Here is an 8710-nt window from a genome sequence, read left to right as displayed (position 1 = left end):
CTGGCCGGAGACGTCAGGACCACCAGAAGCCGTTCCCCGAGCTGCGCCCCCTCATCGGGACACCGACCCCCAGGCCCACTGCAAGCACGGAGATCCCAGAGACCCACAGCCAGCAGCAGCCCAGCCCAGCCCCGCTCCAACTACAGAGGAACCTGGGTTGCGGATGACGGGGCGCAGCTCGGGGCGTCGTAGGGGCCCATCGGAGAGCGGGTTCCTGTTGGTCTTGACGTCTCCGGCCACCTGCCATCCTCCGGGAACTGTACCGCCCTTGCAGGAGAGTGGGGTTGTTTGCAGTTGCAGAGGGAGGGGGCAAGGGCGGTACAGTTCCCAGTCTCAGCTCCAGTCCAGGGGGGTCTCATCGGGACACCGACCCCCAGGCCCACTGCAAGCACGGAGATCCCAGAGACCTACAGCCAGCAGCAACTCCAGCCCAGCCCCGCTCCAACTCCAGAGGAACACGTAGGGGCAGAAGCTGATGGTGTGCAAGGTACGTCTTGTTCTTGGGGTGGCGGATGAGGGGGCGCAGCTCGGGCTGTGGGCAAACTGCCACTTGTCGCCGTAGCGGCCCATCGGGGAGCGGATTCCTCTGGAGGGGGAGGGGGGTATTGTGCTGTTTGATCGCCCCCTGCTATCCCAGGGACAGGGAGACACAGCGGCTTTTTAGACTGGTGGGCAATCACTTCCAAAGTTCTGCCCACACAGTCAGTACACCTCTCCTACACTGCATTTCATACAAACATTTATTCTGCAAGAAAAAACTACATTGAAGACTCAAACTCGCGACCGAGTTTACTGCCGGGATCAAGGCGCAAACTCGCGACCTTGCGGATATGAGCCGAGCACTCTACCACTGAGCCAGCCATTAAAATCTACGCTAAAAAAATTCCATTCCGAAGACCGACAAATTCTGAATTACGAAAAGTGTCTGGTCCCAAGGCTTTCGGATAAAAGGTTGTGCACCTGTACTGGAAAGATATCCTGGAATAATTGTAAGCATCCAAAGTTTTCCGCAATTCCCAGATTTATGTAGATTACATTGGTGAAGGCTGCACGGTGCAGCGCAGCCTGTGGAGGAGCGGGGAAACTGTGGATGTGCATACTCCAGAAGTTGCTGGCAGATTTCCTCCATTATAAATGTGAGCACTGATTAGCCTCACTGTTGTTCATTGCAAATTCTGGGCCACAGAAACAGATTGGTATAACGTTAATCCAGTAAATAATGCTAATGTAAAGATAATAACAAAACTGGTATGAAAACAGACAGCCTGATCTCTGGATTATATACCACTGTTAATGCCAGCATCTAGCAGATGTATCCAGTAATTAAGGCTTTCATATCTACATGATGCAAATTCTGCGTTTTTAGTTTTACTGTGCTTGCCTGCAGTTAAATCAAGTCTATCTTATCTCAAAATTACTTATTTTAATTTTACCAAATGTAATGTTAAGACTTGCTTCATCAATAAGGCTGTTGCTTTTGAAACAAGATGGTTGTGAAATACATAATGGTTATTTCTACTAATTTTGATTTCATTATCATTTTGATAACAGATTTTAAGCTAGTTCAGTGAATAAGGCATTCAATCATTATTTGAATCCGTCTAGAACATTTGGATGACTCCTGAATTCTAGCTGCTCTCTTGATGGCAGCCACACAACTGAAGTATTATTAGTTTTTTTGCTGAATTTTGTGAATTCGCTCATTTTGTGGAGTCTTTATGATATCATTGCATCCGATGGAAGTAAAAACAATCACTTCAAGAGGTTAAAAAGAACTTGATTCAGAATGTGTTTGCAACAAATGGATAGCACACTTGCTCTATTTAAATAAAACAATTGAATTAAAATTCTAAATAAATTAGGACATTTTTAAGAAAAGATGAGAATTTTGGAATAATTAGTCTATCTTTTTTTTAATTATTAGAAGCATGTACAGAACATAATCAAAACACATTTTGTATATCAATTACGTATTGTTAATAGATGGGATTACAAACTATCAAAGTAATAGGGGTCCTCATTTATCAATCGTATATTAACTCTGCTTCTATTTGTTTATTTTTGTTTATAGATAGGGAGCGAGAAGAAGAAAAAAAAACACGATAAAAAAGAATAGAATAATTTACCAATAATACAACTTTGGAGATAGGTCCGTAGATTATATAACATAACTATTCATCTAATCCTGGTTTCATGCTTCAGTCAGACTTCCGTGCCAGACCAATTTACCCTTTCAAAAAGTCAATAAATGGAGACCATATTCTAGCAAATAATTCTTGTTTGTCAATTAAGACAAGTCTAGCTCTATCCAAATGTAAGGTCTCCGACATCTCCATAATCCACATTTTAATTGTGTGGGTTGTTGGATTTTTCCAAAATTTTAATATTAATTTTTTCCCAATTATTATACTATAATCAAGGACGTTTCTTTGGCTTGTTGTAAGTTTTAGGCTTTGTTCTGATATTCCTAATATTGTTAGTTTTGAGTCGAGATCCAATTGGGTGTTAAAAACTTCAGAAATTCTAAAAATATCCGTCCAGACATTTTTTATTTTTTATGCAATTTACAAAAGTATGAGTTAAATTAGCCTCTGAGTATTGACAGTCTATCTTTTTTTGATAACATCAATTATATGTATAGACTAAAGCAATGGCCCTGTCCCATGGTACGAGTTCATTCCAAGAGCTCTCCCGAGTTTAAAAAAAATCAAACTCATGGTAAGCATGGAGAATGAACTTAGCGGGTACATCAGAGCTCGGGGAAGTCTCTTAGCAGCTCGTAACGCTAACGGCAGGTACTCGGGAAGACTCGCTAACGGCAGGTAAGCTCGGAAAGACTCGTGAAGTTTTTCAACGTGTTGAAATATGTCCACGAGAGCCCCGAGTACCGACGAGCGGCCATTACCGTAAACCTCCGAGTTCGAATCAGGGCAAACTCGGGAGAGCTCTTGGAATGAACTTGTATCGTGGGACAGGGCCATAAGAATGATCTTAACCTAGTGCATGACCTTTTAGAAACATAGAAATGTTATAAGATAATTCAAATCCTCCATGTATTTAGTGCCACAGAATAACTTTTAAACAATAAATCCTTAAACTTGTTGACCTTTTCTCTCCCTGAATGCCCCTACAAGCCAGCGGCTAGTTTTATTGACCCAGAGCACGATGAGTGTTTTTCTAATTTGAAATAAAAAAAATTATGTTTAATTGCAAGATACCTAAGTATTCTGCATTCACCAGAAAGCATTATTCGAAATATTTATTTTAAATATCCTTCAAAGGAATTCTGCACGCATGTTATTGAAGCACATCCACAGACAAAGCAGAGTTCCCCATTTTATCAATATTCTATAAAGTGGGCATGTCCTGCTATTTAGCTAATAGGTTCGATAGAAAAATGACAGATATAATGTTTGGGACAAAGACCCGTTATTTATTCATTTACCTCCGTACTCCACAATTTGAGATTTGTAATAGAAAAAATCACATGTGGTTAAAGTGTACATTATCAGATTTTAATAAAGGCCATTTTTATACATTTTGGTTTCACCATGTAGAAATTACAGCTGTGTTTATACATAGTTCTCCCATTTCAAGGCACCATAATGTTTGGCACACATGGCTTCACATGTGTTTGTAATTGCTCAGGTGTTTTCAATTGCTTCCTTAATGCAGGTATAAGAGAGCTCTCAGCACCTAGTCTTTCCTCCAGTCTTTCTATCACCTTTGGAATCTTTTATTGCTGTTTATCAACATGAGGACCAAAGTTGTGCCAATGAAAGTCAAAGAAACCATTACGAAACTGAGAAACAAGAATAAAACTGTTAGAGACATCAGGCAAACCTTAGGCTTACCAAAATTAACTATTTGGAACATCATGAAGAAAGAGAGCACTGGTGATCTTACTAATCTCTAAGGGACTGGCAGGCCAAGGAAGATCTCCACAGCTGATGACAGAAGAATTCTCTCTATAATTAAGAAAAATTCCTAAACACCTGTCCGACAGATCAGAAACAATCTTCAGGAGTCAGGTGTGGATTTGTTAATGACCACTTTCCGCAGAAGACTTCATGAACAGAAATACAGTGGCTACACTGCAAGATGCAAACCACTGGTTAGCCGCAAAAATAGGATGGCCAGGTTACAGTTTGCCAAGAAGTACTTAAAAGGGCAACCACATTTCTGGAAAAAAAGGTCTTATGGACAGATGAGACGAAGCTTAGCTTATATCAGAGTGATGGCAAGAGCAAAGTGTGGAGGAGAGAAAGAACCAAAGCATACCACCTCATCTGTGAAATACGGTGGTGGGGATGTTATAGCCTGGGTTTGTATGGCTGCTGAAGGTACTGGCTCATTTATCTTCATTGATGGTACAACTGCTGACGGTAGTAGCATAATGAATTCTGAAGTGTATAGACACATCCTATCTGCTCAAGTTCAAACAAATGCCTCAAACCTCATTGGCCAGCAGTTTATTCTACAGCAAGACAATGATCCCAAACATACTGCTAAAGCAACAAAGAAGTTTTTCAAAGCTAAAAAATGGTAAATTCTTGAGTGGCCAAGTCAATCACCCGATCTGAACCCAATTGAGCATGCCATTTATATGCTGAAGAGAAAGCTGAAGGGGACTAGCCCCCAAAACAAGCACAAGCTAAAGATGGCTGCAATACAGGCCTGGCAGGATATCACCAACACAGACACCCAGCAACTGGTGATGTCCATGAATCGCAACTTTCAAGCAGTCATTGCATGCAAAGGATGTGCCACAAAATACTAAACATGACTACTTTCATTTTCATAACATTGCTGTGACCCAAACATTATGGTGCCCTAAAATGGGGGGACTATGTATAAACACTGCTATAATTTCTACATGGTGAAACCAAAATGTATAAAAATGGCCTTTATTAAAATCTGACAATGTGCACTTTAACCACATGTGATTTTTTTTTTTTCTATTACAAATCGCAAGTTGTGAAGTACAGAGGCAAATAAATAAATGTTGGGTCTTTGTCCTAAACAATATGGAGGGCACTCTAATGTCTTTAATTTTAGCACAATCAGTGGAGGTCTACAGAAATGGGGTGTAATTTTTATCTTCCAAACCAAAATTGTAGATCCAGTACCGAGAACGATCAAGTGCACGCCAAAGAAAATGAGAAGGATTAGAGTTGTGAAAATTGCTGTAGTAAAGATAGAAACTGCAATGTTAAATAAACCTTGACCATAATTTATATTGTAAATTGGTTTAAGCAGTAAATGCTGTAGAACATTTGAATAGGTTCAGACGTGCTTGCATACATTACATGTATTGTAAAAAGAAAATGGCTTTGTTGACCTTGCCATACAACTTCATCGAATGATTTTACACATGAAAACATTTCGTTATTTCAATTTAATTTTAATCTTTTCAGGAGCTTTTCCTCATTGTTGAATAATCAATGTATTTCACCAGGAATGCTCTGCATGTTTTCTTGCCTTGATTAGTTCCCTTAAAAATTATAACTGGGAGTGAGAGTGAATACTTCTCAATTTCTTCCTGTTAACATAATGACTAATTTGAAAATAGAATGAGCATACTGCAAGCCAGCAGCTAACTAGTTATGACCTCAATGAGTTTTGTATCTGAGAGTGGTGCAAGTTTAAAATTATTTAATTTTAGGATCTGATTGGCAAGGCCAGTGTTTATTTCACAATCTAATTGCCCTTGAGAAGATGTGCCTGAACTGCTGCCTCGAACTGCTAGAGTCTTACAAAGAGACTCCCACAGTGTTGTTAAATAGGAAGTTCCAGGATTTGGACTCATTAATAATGAAAAAGTATTTTAAGTCAGAATGGTGTGTGTCTTCGAAGGGAGCCTGCAGAAAAGTATGTTCCTAAGCACATGAAGATCCCTTTCTTGGTGGTAGAGGTTGTCAATTTTTGGTAGTGTGGTCAGAGTAATTGCAGAGGAATTTTGTAAATACTACACATTAAAGCCACTGTGCAATGACACTGAACGGGATGAACATTTAAGATGGTGGGTGGGGAGGCAATTAAGTGCCTGCTTTATCCTGGATGTTGCCAATCTTCTAGAATGCATTTGACCTGCAGACATCTAGTGATTGAGCAGGTAGGACTGCCAAAACTGCAACCAAAGCAAAATATAAGTCTGATGTGCTTTACTAAATAAATTTCCCAAATGGTTGTTGGTAAAACTGAAAGTAGGATGCACTGAATTCGTCTTGGCAATCCTAAGGATTGTATGGAGCTTGAGCGTTATTTTCTTTTTAATTTTTTTTAAAATATTTTTATTTATTAGAAGCAGTGTACAAAAATATAAGCAGCGGCATATGACATAATACAGTTATTGTACAGCTTCAATTTGAATTTTTAGCTAAAGTTGAAAAGAAGAGAGAAAAAGCAAGAGAGAGGAAAAAGTGGATGTGCAAGAATAGAACCCCTAGACTACCAAATTAGTGTAGCCAAAGAGTGAGTAAGTAAAATAAATAAGAAAGACGTAGAGAAATAAAAAGACAAAAACAGAAAGAAAAACAAAAGGTGATAATATACCTGCTTCGTATCCCTCCCCACCCATCACCCAACCTGTAATTAGATTTAACTCCAAAATTGTGTTGCACCATACTATATCCTTGTAATACTATCATTATAATGTATCAATGAATGGTGTCCATGTCTTCGAAAAATGCTCTGGTTGTTTAATTTTCAATTGAGACTTCAAGACGTATCCCAAGTAGTCAAGAGATTCTTGGTAGAATAATTCAATTTGAATTACTTCAGTTAATACAATTTATCTGTTTCTGGTAATCTTGTATTTCAATGCAATATTTGTTGAATATTTCAAGAACATCAGCTGTATTCTGGCAGCACCATAATTTTATTTTTCATAGGTCTGTAATTTAATAATCATTATTTGGACAATGTCTCTGTTGATTCCACAAGAAAGCTACTTTAGCTACGAATTCCTGAGCCAAGCAATAATATTTTGCATGTCTAAAATTGCGATATGTAACTTATTTCCTAATTGCTGCTCTAGAATGGAGATTGAAAAATACCATGAAGATTACAATTCCCCAGCTGTATGAACAAATACGCTATTTCTAGTACTGTCGCCTTCTAGGTTTTGCATTCATTTGCAAACTGATTTGGTGTACTTTGTGTCTATAGGGATGACAACCTCACAGTTTCTGAAAATTACACAGACAATAGTCACAGATCATGAATGAGCTCTTGGTTTTTTTCAGTCCACATGGCTAATCTTTAATTCTCTAATCCAATGCACTACAATGCTGAGAACTATATTATAAACTCGGCATTTTCCCATTTGCTCCATCTATTGTGCTTAAATTTGACTTGACTGTATTATGTATAGTATACCTGATCTGTTTGAATAAAGCTTTTAACTGTACCTCAGTACATGTGACAATAATAAACTTAAACCAAAGGAATCACATCAGTTTGAGGCTGTCTAGGTCACCCGTAGTTCTCCAACCCATGCCTTTGCTGTTGATTAATTACAGTCCAATGATATTATGCACTACCTTCCTAATATAAATATTGTAATATTGCACTAGGTAAAGCATATGGTTCTAAAAAATTAGCAAGACCCTTGAAATGATTTTTGTTTGTATTTAAAATCTTAATATGTTGCAATGCCTTTTTCATGAAGTGTTTTCATGGATTGCCCGTTGTGTGTGGAATTGACTCTAAGTAATATTGCACCTTTGAATTTCAACTATCCTATGCATTAACTGGTAAAATAATTGAATATAAATGGTTTTGGAGCAGAATAGAAAATATCTAATGAAAGAAAATTGCCAGCTTTCAGCTAGTTGGCTAGTTTGAATTCCTATCCTTAATTGTTACATTTATTATATGCCTTGTCACTATATCCACTGAGTTTCTCACACAATTATTGCAGTATGCCTTTTGAAAATTCTTACCCCAGCAGCATAAAAAAATCTTAGATTGGTATTTTTCTCAGAAAAATTAAAACAAATCTAGTGTATATTATCAGATGCTATTTTGGAATGATCAACCTTGATTACAATGATTATTCTATGACATTATGCATTTGCATTAAAATTATGCACTTAAAATGTTGTGATGTAATTTTAAAAAAATATTGTAGTTGCATAGCTTGAAGTAATGTAATCAGTTCATTAACTGTTTACATTTATGACTGTGCCTTGCCTTCCTTCAGAATTTAAGTATTTCAGTTCTGTAATTAAATTATTTAAACTGATTCGAGTAAAGTGGTGTAGTTGTGTGAATTTATTGCAATTTAATGTTATAGCCATGTTGGTTTCTTCCTGTGATAGAATAACTAATTTGTTTTTGAGTGCTTGGAAGTTTGATAGTTATTGTATGTTACAACAGTTTCCTTGTGGTGGATTTTTTAGTTTCCACTGACCCTTAGCCGCCATCTGGCATGAATTCTGACTATTTCTGTCATCTGCTGCTAATTACTGTCACCTGCACATTGCAGTCAATACAATACTTTGAATTTGTGTTAGTTACCAAAATCAGTAATTTGTCAGCTTGTTTACATGCAGCAATTTCTTTTTAAAAAATAAGGTCAAAATACCAGGTTAAAATGTAAAATCCCAGCTGGATCAGAAATACGATGCAGGTCAATTCTTAGTGGAATTGTCCTGCACTCAGGATCTAAGGATCATTGCTAGAAAATAGGTTAAAGAATATAGTT

The 8710-nt window shown here is 37.8% G+C and overlaps 1 protein-coding gene across 3 annotated transcripts in view; it reads left to right on the top strand.

Moving 5' to 3' along the window:
* atp9b (ATPase phospholipid transporting 9B (putative)) overlaps nucleotides 1-8710 on the top strand; it is a 341291-nt gene that overhangs the window by 242745 nt on the left and 89836 nt on the right. The window lies entirely within an intron of this gene.

This window comes from Amblyraja radiata, chromosome 4 (genome assembly GCF_010909765.2).
Source record: "Amblyraja radiata isolate CabotCenter1 chromosome 4, sAmbRad1.1.pri, whole genome shotgun sequence".
Lineage (NCBI taxonomy): Eukaryota > Metazoa > Chordata > Chondrichthyes > Rajiformes > Rajidae > Amblyraja > Amblyraja radiata.
This window is presented reverse-complemented; position numbering and strand designations above follow the sequence as displayed.